This window comes from Felis catus, chromosome B2, assembly GCF_018350175.1.
Source record: "Felis catus isolate Fca126 chromosome B2, F.catus_Fca126_mat1.0, whole genome shotgun sequence".
In the NCBI taxonomy this organism is placed as follows: Eukaryota; Metazoa; Chordata; class Mammalia; order Carnivora; family Felidae; genus Felis; species Felis catus.
In genome coordinates, this window is record NC_058372.1 from 35,309,500 (window position 1) to 35,321,568 (window position 12,069).

Sequence of the window (12,069 nt, forward strand, 5' to 3'; positions counted from 1 at the left end):
CGCTGGGTCTCGGCGCGGGCGGCAGCGGGGCCGGGGACCCGGCTGCGCGCGCCACCTCCTCGGCTCCGGCTGGGGCTCCGGGGCGCCCGGGCTGCGGGAAAATCAAATCTGCCCGAAGCCGCCGCCTCCCGCCGGCCGGGGCGGGTTGCGTGCCGGGTCCGCGCGCGCCGGAGGGGGCGCCCGCAGGGGCCGGGGCGGGGCCGCGGGCGGGGTCTGCGCGCGGGTGTGAGTGTGTCCGTGCGAGCGTGAGTCTGTGTGTGTGCGTGTATGCGCGCGTGGCGGGCGTGGGGACGCGGCTCCAGATGCTGGCAGCCTGGGGGGTGGGGGGTGAGCCAGAGACGGTCGGGGCCGTGTGCGTCTCCTTCTGCGCCCACCCCCTCCCCCCTCAGGGGTTTCCTACTGGAAGAGGGAGAGGGTTTTGTGAACCGCCGGGCGTCTGTTTGAGAAGGGTCTACGCCGGGCTGGGTGGGAGTGACGTGCGCAAAAGAGACATCCTCCGGCAAAAGGCTGGGGGAGCTCTCTGCTGAGGGTGCGCCCCACCGGGGGCCGGGCGTCAGTCTATAAACAGCATCACATCTCTTGCGGAGGTGTGTGGGGGCGACCCCGGTGCCCGGAGGGGCCTCCTGGGTTTCCTAAGGAGGGTCGTTAGGACCAGGCAGGGTCGGTGCTTGGGCGCTCCCCCATCCTCCTCTGGCCACACCGAGTCAGCCACCTAAGCCACACGCCAGCGCCCTCCCCATCCCCGGCCCGTCGTGACCACGTAGCTGAGCCAGCCCCTGGGGTCTAGAAGCTTCCTCCACCAGACTGCGAGGGTGGCCGGGGCTCCCTGGGCTCCTATCCAGCCAGCGCTGAGTAGGCGCCTGCTGTGTGCAGGGTTCTGATCCCTGTCCTGGGAGAGTGGGGACAGTTGAGGCACCTCTCAGGCGGCACCCCTCCTGAACCAACCCCTTCATGTCTTCAGGGCTGGACGGGCCCCACCCTGCCTCAGCCTGGCCCTTCCAGACCAGGGGTCGCCAGGGCTGTGAGCTTTGGCATCTCCCTAGGGCTGCCCGCATAGATTGCTGCACTGAGACTCCGGAAAATCCCCCGCAGGCCCTCCTCAGCCTCTGTCCAAGCTTTGCAGAGATGGAGCCCACTTTTCTACGCCCACCACCGGATACCGTGGGGGGTGGGGGGGGGGGAGGGCTGGGGGAGGCCAAGAAGGCTGGACGCAGAAAAGTCACGCCCTCTAGGGGCATGCCGTTGGGCCTTAACTGGCAAGTCCAGAGATTGTTTGAAGTCGATTCCCAGAACATCAGATACAGCCAAAGTCAAAGATGAGTATAAGAACACATTCCTTGGCCTAGGTTAAGGTGTTTTCGTTTACCCACAGGTCAGGTCGGCTGGACTCCTTCTGCCACCTGGGACTGACACCAAGGGGCAGAGGCGCTGGGACATCCATGGCAGTGGGGCACACGGGTCTGAGGGCCCCACTCCTGGATTGACCCTTAGCCCTACCTCCCCAGAGAATAATCCCAGCTTCCTTTCCTGAGGGATGCAATACTGGGCTTGAAATTTCTCTGCCCACCACCCTCCCATCCCCCCCATACCTCTCCCAGACAGTGCTGCAAACCTACTTGTGGACCGTTATCCATTCATTCCACCAGTATTTACTGAGTACCTACTGTGTGACTGGCGCACTGCTGGGGCCATTTGGGAAACTTCTTGATAACCACCATTCTATTTTCAAAGAGCCTACCCTGGGCAAGACACCATGATTTTTTTTTTTTTTTGAAATATTATACCTATACCATAAAACTCACCATTTTAAAGTGTACAATTGTGGTTTTAGTATATCTCACAAGGACCATACATGATTTTAAATTCTCAAAATAATTATAGGTGGTGTGGCATTGCTGTCCACATGTAATAAATAAAGAAGCTAGTGGCCAGAGAGGCTAAGTAACTTGCCCATGAACACCCAGGGGGGAACTGGCAGAGTGAAAATTTGAACTCCGATTGTTGGGACCAAAGTTTGACTGCCTCTTAGGGAGGCCAGATGTAGGGCCAGATGATGGTCTCAAAAACCATCTATGAAATTAGGCCCTGTTCGGGAGGGCAACAAAGGGAGCCACTGCAGCTTGTTCAGCAGGTAAGTAGTAAGACTAAAGGTTCTACCATGTTACCTTGTAATGTGACAGCATCTGCGATAACAGTCCCAGGACCTCTTTCTAGAAACATTCTGGACCTGTCTGTTTCTTTCCATTCCCTCTTAGTCATTGCATTTCCACTGCTGGGTCTTTGGCAAAAAAGTTGTACTGGGTACCTGTTCTGTGCCAGGTGCTGTCCTAGGTTTACAGAATTCGCCCCCTGGGGCGCCTGCGCGGTTCAGTTTATTGAACATTCGACTCTCAGGTCTTGGCTCAGGTCATGATCTCACGGGTTGTGGGATCAAGCCCTGCATGGGGCTCTGTGCTGACAGCGCAGAGCCGGCTTGGGATTCTCTCTCTCTGCCTCTTCCTGCACTCTCTCTCAAAAATAAATAAACTAAAAAAAAAAAAACAAAAAAACAAAAAAGACTTTGTCCCCACAGAATCCTCAGGTTAATAGGGGCCCCAGGACGTGCAGACAGATGGTACAGACAAACCACAGTGAGACTTGAGGAGTGCTGCTGAGGTAGGTATAAAGGCCCTTGGAAGAGAAAAGAGTAGCCAGGAGTGCCTGGATGGCTCAAGCCGTTGAGTGGTTGAGCGTCTGACTTCGGCTCAGGTCATGATCTCACAGTTCCTGTGCTGACAGATGGGAGCCTGCTACAGATTCTGTGTCTCCACCCCCCCCCTCCCATTTGTGCGCTCTCTCTCTCTCTCTCTCTCTGTCAAAAATAAATAAACATTAAAAAAATTTATTTATTTTTGACAGAGAGAGAGAGAGAGAGAGAGAGAGCATGAGCAGGGGAGGGGCAGAGAAAGAGGGAGACACAGAATCCGAAGCAGGCTCCAGGCTCTGAGCTGTCAGCACAGAGCCTGAGGCGGGGCTCGAACGCACAGACCGTGAGATCATGACCTGAGCTGAAGTCAGATGCTCAACTGACTGAGCCACCCAGGCACCCCCCCAAAAAATAAACATTTTAAAGCAAAGAATGGCCAAAAGTTTTGCCTCAAAAGTGGAAACAAGGGAGGGTCAGGGGAAACTGCAAAAAGGAGGTGATCTTGAGAAGGTCATTGAAGATGATGTCTGTTTGGTTCCTCTAGAAGCAGACCCGGAGAGAAAGATTTGAATGTGAGTAGTTTATTTGGGAGACGAAGGAAAACGCTGTGGGGAGCGCGGAAGTAAGACAGGTAAGTGGGCAATCCTGGGTGGTTTCTCAAGCCGGTTATCACCGGGCAGCTAGGGCTCATTCGCACTGAAGAGAACACGCCTTGGAATTAGCCCGCCGCAGGCGTGAGAGAGCAGGGGTGTGTATACACCAACTTTTGTCAGTGGCTGGGGGTTCCTGTTTGGGGGGGGGGGAATTCCCTGGCACTTCTGGCCTCTGCCCAGCACAGAGTGGCACATGCAGGTTCCAGAGGCCAGAGAAAGCTCCAGGCAAAGAAATGCAGGTGCTGGCATCCGGATGTGGGGCTGGAACATACTGAAGTGGTAAAGGTCAGGGCATCGCCGGGACAGCAGCTGCCACAGATGACGAGCTTCTGCCTGCAGGACAAGGCTAAGCGGGCACTCCTGGCAGGGAACCAGCGCGATCAAGGGCCGGAGGGAGACCGCGGTGTGGCTGGAGCCTAGGGTGAAGGTGGTGGAGGTAGAACAGGAGGCCAGGAGGTGGGGGGCCATGATGCAAGGCCACAGGTCTTGGCCTCCTCCTCCTCCTCCAGAAGCTTTTCAGAAGGGAGCACTTCAGGAGTAGTGGTCTGGAAGATACCCCTCAGCCACATGGCCAACAGAGTGAGCCCCAGAACACAAAACTTGGTGTTCAGGCCCAGGGCAAAATGCTCATAGTCCTTGCTCAAATGAATTGCTGATGGTTCAAAAGCAGCCAGCAGGCATGCCATCCGATGGGCGATTTCTTCTACTCAGGTCACTTGTGATGCCAGCAGGCTGGCAGGTGCTGCAGACGTGTTGTCTGGGCCTGGCAGCCACATCAGAACCAGCCATGGCCCTGGCCCACCCGGCCACGTAACCAACGCGCGTCCCTCTGATTAAGAACTGTGAGCACGGAATGGGCCATGCCCAGAAGATCTAGAATAATCAGCATCAGCGCTTTGCCTTTGCCATCTAAGACTGCACACACACGCTCGTCTGACCTAATCCGCGGTGTTAATGACGGCAGAGCAATTTCGAGAGGCAACTCGCAGCATTGATAAGGAGAGGAAAAGCACCACGGGGTTTAGGAGGCAGAGTTCCTCACAGGGGAGGCAGCTGCTGTCCACCCTCTCAGTACACTTCGTGTAAATGCCGCCCTCAGATTTGCCCTGGTGGAGACTGGCGATGGTCGGAGAACAGGGACCCAGAAGAGCAGAAGAAGGACTCTGCATGGGACAGGGACAGACTAGAAAAATGTGTTCTTTACTCTGGGTAAATGAAACCCTGAGCCAGACAGGGCACATGGCTTGTTAAGCAGGGCATGGGCGGGTCTGAGCCTCTACTTACTCCCTTGGCTGGGTGTCCTTGTGCAGTGAACACCCTCCATCACCACACATGGCAGCCCTGGAGAGAAAAGGAAAGATAGAGGGCATGGCAGAAACCTGAAACCACATGGCAGTGAGGAGGTGGGAGAGATGTAGTGTCTGATTCCATCCATTAATAGAAATGCTAGAAGGGGCTTGGTTGGAGACCATCTAGTTAAACCCCTTCTTTTACTAAGAAGCGTAGGGAGGGTGAACACTGCATTCAAGGTCACCTGAACTCTTCCCTTGATAAGAAACTCCACCAGTAACAGCAAGGTCAGGTACCCGAGAGCAGTGAGGACCTGCCTGGGAGGTGTGGGGAGAAGCCATCCTCTGCCGGAGTAGAGGAGGACGCTAAAGCCTCTCCACACCTCTCGTCCCCCTTCCTCCTAGAGGGTGACAGTCTTCCAGCCGGGTGCCCTACTATCCCAACCAGAACCCCACACCGCCCCTCCCTCCCACTTCTCCCCAGATCATGGCGCCAGCTAACTGGGTCCATGGGCAAAGAGAAGCCCCAGGCCCTCCCGCTGCCAGCCCAGCAGCCTCTCTTGCCCTAGGATCCACTCCTCCCACGCTTCCCTGCCCTGGGGTCTGTGGCGGCCCAGTGGGCACTAGCTTCCTCTCTCACTTCTCCTGCTCTCTTCTTCCTTCCAGCCACTCATGATTTTCCAAGTGAGGGGAGCCTCCCAGCCCTTACAGTTTGGCGACCAGAATCTTCACAGAGGCACCGGAAACCAAAGTCAAGTTGCAGCGCTCTGCTGGAGCTCCCCCCACTGGCTCCCATCTCACTCTGTGGTGAAAGGACTTACAAGGCTGTGGGCCCCACCCCCGTGACCTCTCTGACTTCATCCCATCTTTCTCTTCCCCTCACTGACCCCATGCCAGCCACACCGACCTCCTCATTGGCCCTGCGACGCCTGTCTCAGGACCTTTCTACCTGCTGTTCCCTCAGCCCAGTCTGTCAGGTATCTGCCCAAATGCCCCCTCTGCATGGAAGCTTTTCTGGCCACACTACCTAACACAGTGCCTCGTCACTCTCGTCCCCCGGTCCTCTTTATTTTCCCTTATAGCATTATCCTTGTCTGCTTCCCACCAGGATGTAAGTTTTATGCAGGCAAGGACTTCCCACCGCTAAGACCGTGCCTGGCACATTGCAGGGGCTCAGTCAGTCAAATGACTAAAGGAAAAGTCTGCCCCTTCCCTCTGAAACATCGACTCATTCATGAGGACCCCGGACTTCCACCAAGAAGTCCCAAACAGGGCCTGGGTCTTCCCCACCACGCACATCTTGCCTTCGGTCCAGCAAACATTTATTGAGCATCTATGATGAATTCAGTTGTCAAACTGTTTGACAACTGTCAGATCGAGAATCTCTGGGCCCCTTGGCCAGTAGTAGCACAGAGAAGGGAAGGAATTTATATATTTGTTTTTTTACAGAGAACCTGCCACATAATAGGCGTCGTGGTGAGAATTTAACATCTGTCACATATTTAACCCTCACACTAATTCCATGATGCTACTGTCCCATTTGGCAAATAAGCCCCGTGCCAAACTAGCTGCCCAAACGAGCTAGGCTAGTTGGTTACCAGGGATATAGAGATAAGGGAGACCGTCTCCTCAAAAGCTTGTCCAGTGGGGTTGGAGCAATCACTTTGAATTAACGTTCTAGAAATCTGTAGAATAATGGGCATCATCTGCTCCATTTTACAGATAAGGAAACCGAGGTCTGAAGTAGTTCAGTACCCTAACTTGTCTGAGCTCACACTGGTAAACGACCATAGGATACAAACCCAGGACTGTGTGGATCCAAAGCCCCTTTGCCCAACACCAAGCCGCCTCCTTCTAGTCCTCACTCAGGGCCTCAACCAGGAACCTCAATGTCTGCCAGCATAGCCCAGGTCTCCAGCCCCTCACTGGTCTGTACCATATGATCTATGCTCGGGGCCTTGACCCTTCCACTTCTCACTTTGTCCAGGGTAGACATCACTGTCTGTCACCAATGCCCCCATATTTAATACAGTATTTAGCTTGGCATTATTTTTGTTTTTAAGTTTATTTATTTTGAGAGAGAGAGAGAGAGAGAGAGAGAGAGAGAGAGAGAGAGAGCACGAGCAAGCACAAGTAGGGGAGGGGCAGAGGGAGAGGGAGACAGAATCCCAAGCAGGCTCCACACCACCAGTGCAGAGCCCGATGCGGGGCCCAAACCCACAAACCACGAGATCATGATCTGAGCCGAAGTGAGACCCTTAACCGACTGAGCCCCCCAGGCGCCCCTAAACTTGGTATTGTTAGTTGCGATATTAGAAAGCTCACTGCTGGGGCGCCTGGGGGGCGCAGTCAGTTCAGTGTCCGACTTCAGCCAGGTCACGATCTCGCGGTCTGTGGGTTCGAGCCCCGCGTCAGGCTCTGCGCTGATGGCTCGGAGCCTGGAGCCTGCTTCCGATTCTGTGTCTCCCTCTCTCTCTGCCCCTCCCCCGTTCATGCTCTGTCTCTGTCTGTCCCCAAAATAAATTAAAAACGTTGAAAAAAAAAAAAAAGAAAGCTCACTGCTGCTTACTTTAAAGATAATTCAACTTACCCAGACTTTACAGATCTGGAACTGAGTCCTTGAGAGGGGAAGAGATTTGCCCAAGGCTGTTCTGCCAATAAACAGAAACTAGAGATAAAAAAAAAAATTAACAGGAGCTCTGGTTAGAAGGAGTCTCAGGGATCTGCTCTCACCTCGGCTCCTTCAGGTAAGACATGGGTCCCTTTGACTTTCTGTTGGTTGAGAAACACAAATGTGCCGTCTCTGGGCCTTCCACAATAAAAGCCAAGGTCCTTCCAACCTGTCCTTCCACTGAACCTCCAAAACTGTTCTCTTAGGTAGATTTTTTTTCTCCTCTCCCCACTAGCAGGGGACGTGCCCTGAAGGCCTTGACCTTGGTCCTCCACAATGTGGCCTTTCCCGGGCCTCAGCCTCCCTCCTTCTTCTCACTGGACTTAATTGCATTTGAATACATTATGACCAGCCAGCCAGTCTGCTCCTGGGCCTCTTGAACTGTCTCCACTTGATGTAAGCCGATTTCCTCTTGTTTGAGCATCTTGGGAAATGGAGAGTGAATCCTCACATTTCTTCACAAGCTGAAAAGCACACTATGTCCCTCCCTGAAGGCCCAGCCTCCCACCAACACGCTTGTCACATTCCCGATTGGCAGGCTCAGGCCTGGGTGAGGGTCAGAATAGCTGGATTTTTACCTGGCTGGCCTCAGCTGATTCTATTCCCAGAAACCCCTCTCCTTTCTCCCTCGTCCGAGCTGCTGTGAGGGTCTGCCTCGGCCCCAGGACTCTCTGCCCCCACTACCTGAGGCCATTGGGTACAAGGCTGTGGTTTCACCCAAGCCCTCAGGTCCTCTGTCACCACTGCTCCCTCACATCTCCCTTTGCTGCACCTGGATTGGGGCAGCCTGAAAAGCCACTGAAGATGAAACACTTCTTTTAAGGTCTAAATTAATTTTCATGCCAAGCTGCCCGTGTTTGCCTGCCTGGCTGCTGAAGACTGAAACGTGCACAAAATGCCATGAGACTGGCTTTGTGCAGGAGCTGAAGTCCCAGTGGCCCTGCCCCTGGAGCTCGCCTGCTTGAATCTCCAGCTGTCTGCCATGATTTCCCTGGGTTTTATTCACTCTAGGCCCTGCACTGGAAGAGCAGCTCATCAGACACACTTCACATCTTGCCTCCTCCACCCCTGGCTAAGAAAAGTTGCCCTGATTACGGGAAGTATGTGTTCCCCAGTTCGCTGATAATTCTATCAGGAGCCAGGGTGAGGCTCAGATGTCAGGCTCCCAGAGCTGCTGCTGACAGCCTGCGTGCGTGCCTGGGGGCTGGAGGCAGAGTGCCGGGTTCTCCATTCATGCTGTGACCTTGAACCCCTCACTGCATTTCTGCTTCTCAAGTAGCCCTAGCTTTAAAAATGGGAATAATACCCATACCGCCATCCCCCCAAGTTTGGTTTGAGATTGTAATTAGATAAGGACGGGCTGGGAGCTACTGGGCGAGAAAAATACCTTCATCAAATCATCGGAGTTTAGACCAGAGCGGGTTTAGTCTGGGCCCCTCGTTCCACAGATGGAGGCTTGGGGAAGGAAGCTGCCACGGTCACACAGTGGCCCGCGTGAAAACCAGTCTCTATATTTTTGTGAGTGCAAGGAGGGAACAAAGGTAAATGCTGTCACTGTGGGAGTCTGGGGTATGGCAGAGGGAGAGCACAGACCCCCAGCTTGAAGCTCAGCCCCGCCAAGGCCCAGCCATCTGAGTGGAGCCTTCACCCATGAAATGGATGCACCTGTGAATGGGACGTCACGAGGCCTCGTTCACAGGCCTTCAGAGAGTTTCAAGGGAATAATACGTGTAAAGCGTCTGGCACCTGGTATGTTCCCCAAACACAAGTTCCTTCCCGACTCTTGTTTTATCTTAAACAGCATCACAAATGCTTTCAAAAAGGGAGGCACAAAGAGAACATCTTCTTAGAGCTGAACGTTGCCAAAAAGACAATGTGAACCTTGGATTCCCTTTCCTTTGGGGGCTTTTCTTATACAGTGAATGTGAAATGGCCATTTTCCCTGTCAGCGTAATGAGGAAGTAGAAATATTGCCTCTCCTTCCTCCCCCGCTGCTTCTGCTGTACAAGAGCTTCCTCACAGGTACACGTGGGCCAGCAGCTTTTAATGGAACTGTGGCTAAATCCTCATGGAGAGGAAAGTGATTTCTGTGAGATTCGCTGAGTTGTGAGGCTAATACAGTTATGATCCAATAAACACACTGATTAGGGTCATTTGTGTTCCCTCCCCCCCCCCTTCCCTCCTGCTGTGCCTCCACAGGCCTGGTTCAGGCTGCTGGGAAGGAGCTTCAAGACAGCTAAACCCGGAGCCTCCCAGCCAGCCCTGCTTGGGGACACCCTAGGACGCAGCAGCAGATTGGTCAGGCCAGCGAGAGATTCAGGATCCAACCCCTACCCTGCCACTAGATCATTCTCTTTATCTGTTGGTCATCTTCCTCCCCTGTATGCCAAAAGTGGAGATAAATGGGCTGAACTGGGGATCAGAAGTTCCCAAGTTCAAGTCCGAGCCCTGGCCTTTTACTAGCCATGCAACCCTGGACCGGGTATCCTATCCATTCATTGACTCTGGACAAGGCTTTGTGCTACTTACCTTTGGTCTCCAGTTTGCAACCTTAGCGGCTGACTTGGGGAATTAAGAGAAAAATACAAATAAGAAGCTTCGACAGAGCATGGAACAAGGGCAATGGTAACTTCATGTCAAGCTTCCTTCTGGTTGACTTTCTGATTCTTTGAAAATATTTGCTGTTACTGGGCATAAAAGGGGTACCAGGGGGCTCCTGGGTGGCTCAGTTGGTTAAATGTCCAACTTTGGCTCAGGCCATGATCTCACGGTTCATGAGTTTGAGCCTGGTGTCGGGCTGTGTGCTGACAGCTCAAAGCCTGGAGCCTGCTTTGAATTCTGTGTCTCCCTCTCTCTGGCCCTCCCCTGCTTGCGCTCTCTCAAAAATGAATATTCACTAAAAAAATAAAATAAAAAAAAAATGGTACAAGGATTACTTGTTAAATGAGTGAATTCAACAGTATAGCTGAATATTAGAGAGAACTAGCTCTTTTTAATGAGGCATGCTATAGAACCGGGCCCTGTGGTCACAAGGACTCAGCCAATCTTACCATGCACAGTGGGTTTCTCTTCCATCTAGTCCAGTAGACAGGAAAGAGGGTTGGTCGGCACGTACCAACAGATAGACTTAGTGCCAGGCTGACATCTCAATCCTGGCCTCTTGCAGTCTGAATAGTTGCTGGTTTACCACATCCAAGGGGTGGCAGGCCTGGCTTCGTAAAATCGCGAAAGGCATGGGTAGGCCTTTCCTTCCGAAGCAAGGCTAAACCGTATTCACAGCGGCCTCTAGTGGCGAACTTCCAAAACAGCATGCTAAATGGAAACTTGGCAACCGAAGGTATCTTCTCAGAATGACCTAGATTCAGAAATTTGGGGCTAACAGGGGACTACTTCTAATCTTCGCTTGATGAATAAGGAAACCAACTTCCGGAGGTAAAGGGCTTCGCCAAAGGTCACACAGAAGCTTCATACCTCTCTGTCCACAAACTTTGCCCCCAACTGGCTACCTGTGGTTTCAGATGCAGTTAGGGATCATGAATTACCCATTTGGAAGAACAAAGGAGGACCCAATTTCTAAAATCAGACCAAGCCAACCTTCGAGTGAGACCCTGACATGTTCTCTTCCCCTGCACTTTGCTTCTCTCTTATCTGCAAAAGAATGTTGCTGGAAAATCCCTATCCTGGTATTTACCTCGAGTAAGTAACCTACTCCTATAGGCAACAAGGCTCTGAGGCCACAAGGCACTTTGTAGGCAGTAAACTCCACCACTCAAACAAATGTGCTTTTCAATGTTTCCTCCTCCACACGTTGCAAGAATGTGGTGCCAGAAGGGGCCACAGTGACGTCTCAGATTGGCTCGAGGATCTGGGGGTAGGAATCATTTCCCTTATGCGGGGAAAGCTATTTTGACATATTCTGGAGACACAATCCAAAAATAAATCAAGCTGAGGACTTCCAGAGGGCTTAGTGGAAAGGTTTTGCTGCCCTACCAGCTAAAATCTGGGTTTGGAGATGCGGTGAAGCTATTTCAGCGAATGGATCTTAATCTTTTCCTGACAGAGAACAATTCTAAATTTGATTCATTTAGCAATAACTTCAAAGAATTGCATAAGGTGCTGAGGGGGCTCCCGGCGGGGAATAAGACAAAACCTTTTCTCTGAGGCTAGCCCAGTGGGAGGGAGAAGCTGTACAAGATAACACAGGGATGAAGAGGTAGGAGAGGGGTGTGGTGGCTTTGAGGGCCACTGGTAATAACTGTAGCTGTTTTCTAAATGCTGGTGCTTTTTCAGATGACCTGTTCTGGCTCATTTAAATCTTCACAACCCTATGAGGCCAGGGCTATTATCCTCATTTTATGGTGGAGGAAACTAAAGGCACAGAGAACTTAGGGAACTTGTCCTTCGCACCACTGCAAAATGGCGAAGCTGGGATCTGAACAGCAGTCTGGTTTCAGAGCCCTTTTTCTTCAATGTCGTATTTGCTGATGACCTCTCCCCTGCATTTTCTGTGATGTCTACAACCTATACCATGTCTTACCCACGCTGGTGCCCACACGGGGACTCAGTGCCACACACCATGGTCTGATGTCCGGTGTAGTAAAGTGGGAATAAAAGGCAGAAGGGCACCGTTTCTAAAAGCTTAATCTCAGCAGCCAAAGCCAGAAGCAGTTAAAGCTCATCCTGTGCTTTGAATCTCTTCACTCTTCCAAGGCCACCACTGGTCGGGGAGGCAGGTCAGGTTATGGTGCGGACTGTCCCATGCTTAGGAAA

At 52.6% G+C, this 12,069-nt stretch overlaps 1 long non-coding RNA gene across 2 annotated transcripts; it reads right to left on the bottom strand.

Annotated features, from left to right (window-relative positions):
• Positions 1–3,251: 3,251 nt before the first annotated feature.
• On the bottom strand, positions 3,252–10,068 carry LOC123385352. Of its 2 annotated transcripts, XR_006597715.1 has the most exons (3): positions 8,687–10,068; positions 7,219–7,296; positions 3,252–4,680 (listed from the first exon to the last, which is right to left on the bottom strand). It is a non-coding gene; the product is annotated as an uncharacterized LOC123385352 (long non-coding RNA). The 2 variants fall into 2 exon arrangements; XR_006597714.1 differs by having other exon boundaries at positions 7,219–10,068.
• Between the last annotated feature and the right edge of the window lie 2,001 nt (positions 10,069–12,069).